The sequence below is a fragment of the Diadema antillarum genome, unplaced genomic scaffold, assembly GCF_040938485.1.
Source record: "Diadema antillarum isolate AM-2024a unplaced genomic scaffold, OU_Dant_1.0 seq00000481_RagTag, whole genome shotgun sequence".
In the NCBI taxonomy this organism is placed as follows: domain Eukaryota; kingdom Metazoa; phylum Echinodermata; class Echinoidea; order Diadematoida; family Diadematidae; genus Diadema; species Diadema antillarum.
In genome coordinates this window covers 327,602-330,388 of record NW_027271445.1, presented here as the reverse complement: position 1 = coordinate 330,388, position 2,787 = coordinate 327,602, and positions in this window count along the sequence as shown.

Sequence of the window (2,787 nt, the reverse complement as noted above, 5' to 3'; positions counted from 1 at the left end):
CGTCTGGCCAGAGTATCCAATGGATTTTTGATAAACGAGTGGACGCTGATGTTTCTCTTTTTTTTTTCAGCATTGATCTTTCTTTGTGTGTATACAATACACAGTTTATTAAAAGTAGAAGAATCTGACCGACAGGCGGATTTGGACCATTTTGTCAATAATGGCAGAGTCTGTGGGTGGACGGTTGACGGGGAGGTGCACGAGCTGCAGAAACGAGTCCCGCCTAATTCAAACAGGCCCACACTCCCTCCGCCAACCTCACAAACACTGTGATCTTCACTGAAGCCTTTCCTGGAACGACACTTGACAATTCAAAATGATAATGCTTCCCGTCATCATCGCTCAAAGGATATTTCAGTGCACCCACTTTTGATGAAACAAAACAAAGACAAGACAGCGAAGGAAACACACTTGTCTTTACGTAGAGATCAGGCTGAAAACGGACCGTATCTGCCATAATTGCTGCCAGTAGTGCAATCGACCAGCGGTCACAATTTTAATATAATGATATGAAGCGATTATCTTTTTCTCTGTGTTTTATATCAAGAGAGGACTAATCGAGCAGACTTTTAGATAGAAAATGATATTTGTGCAATAATGGATCAAGATATTAGAAGCTGATATCCCTATCCGGTCTATGACATCACAATCATATACCCAGGCTGGTTATCCGGAACACTTCATCTCACCAGAGGAGTTTCTGCATAAACAGTAAACGCCACAATGCCAAAGATGCCGACAGGTTTGTGATGTAGAGACGGCTGGTGAGGATTTTATTTATCTTTGGAATTATCCACATCAGCATCGCAATGAGTGAACATTACGGTGACATCAAAGATTTGCTCTCGACTACGAGTCAGAGATATCAATCAAAGCTGAGGCTTTTCTTTTCGCTGCGGAGAATGATACACATTTCGACTAGTCTAGTTTCGACTGGGTTTAAAGTGCCTTTGATTGACACACGCGGAGTTTTCACGCGAATGGTGGTCATTTCAGTGAATTTTGATCGTACAGCCAGTGTCAGTCGGAACTCATTCGAGTCACTCATGTTTCTCATCAGAGTCTATTTTGCTAGTATATTCGTCTGAGTTACATAATTTCTCTGTTAATCTACTTTTGCTTTTTTTTTTTTAATCAAAAAACCTTGGTGAAAATAAGCAGCGCACTGCCCTATCTGTTGTGTCTTATCAGCTGGTAACTCACTGAACATTCATGTTATTCAGATTAACTTTGCCTAAAGTACTATGAACTTTTTTGCCTTGTCGTGAAAGACTTTGTATATTTTCATAGATGTGGTCATCTGTCGTTGCCATGTAAAGGAGGCATATCGTTTGGTTTTCAAAATGTATTCATCGCATGCATAGGGCGTAACCGTTTAATGAGGCCGTGCGCAAGAAATGCCTACATTCCTCTATCTAACTTTTCGTGATTCACATTTCTTTATTCAAATGCTTTTTTTTTTCAGTCAAAGAAATGACCTTCGATAACAGTTCAAGTTAAACTCCTTTAGGTGAACAGCACGGAAACAGACGTCATCGGCACCCTGGAATTCTCCAGTGCACCAACCACCCCATTGCTGTCTCCTTCTACATTCGGTTCTGTGCAAATATCGTGAAATCAGGGAGCAGTCTTCTTTAATCGCCGAAAGTCCATATTTCCACCAAAGTTCCACTTAAAAGCATACTTTACCATTTGCAGATGAAACAAAAACCCAGCATTAGTGCTTTAAAATAGTTCTAAAATGTGAGTTAGGGGTAGAAACAACCGCTGTGAAAATTTGAATCAGTACAATGGATGCTAAGTATCGTTAAATATAGAAAATGTGAACAATAGCTATAATAAAAATGTTTCCAGACTAAACCGTATACTGCTACGATTTATTGAGAAAAATACTGACATCTCTTTATATCTTAGGCTCTATTGCAAAACATTTATATTGGATGGTCTTTTGTGGTACAACAGACCTACACATATGCATGAAAGGCGATATCTTGAACATTTTTCAAATGACTGCTCCCAAAGGTAAACTGGTCCTTTAAAAGGATGATGGTTGATGTACAAAAAAAAAAAACCCAGAAAAACACCCATAATTGGCAGAGACAAATATATTATTATGATAATTCTTCTCTGCCATTCGTCTGCTCACTAAAAGCACCTGCCCGAATCAAAAGAGTTTAACTCTATTGCTTATTATGTCTGGATACCATCATTAAATACTATGTTAACAAGTCATTTATTATGTAAACCATAAGCCATTAATGCAGTCTACACTCAGTCCATTCTTTGTATTACCTTAACAATTGCTACCCTTCCTTTTGTGACACAGGGGGCTGCAGATCCTTTTAACCCCATCTTTACCAGGGGAACCTGTGTACATACAGTGTCCACGGTGTTTTTAGATCCCGGTTCTAAGAGGATTAAACTAATATCATGTTGAGCGCAAATCACAATACATGTACCTGGTCTGTCGCGTGTGAATTCAACGTCGTGCGTGCTTCAATTCCTATAATTACTTCTCAAAATTTGGAAAATCTTGAAGTTTTGTGACAATGGCATGTACATTGTAAATGTTTACGTATTGAGAACAAGCTTAGATGGCACAAAGTTCTGCACTTAACTTGGGAGATACACTTTCTTGTGTACCTCAATGATCGAATTGCAGTTATCCACACAACGCTCTTTTACTAATCGGTATACATAATCATACATGGTTTGATGTGTCCCTATTGCCTCGAAGCTCCAATTGTAACTATTTTCAACGTGACAGGGAGTCGTAACTGAATGTTT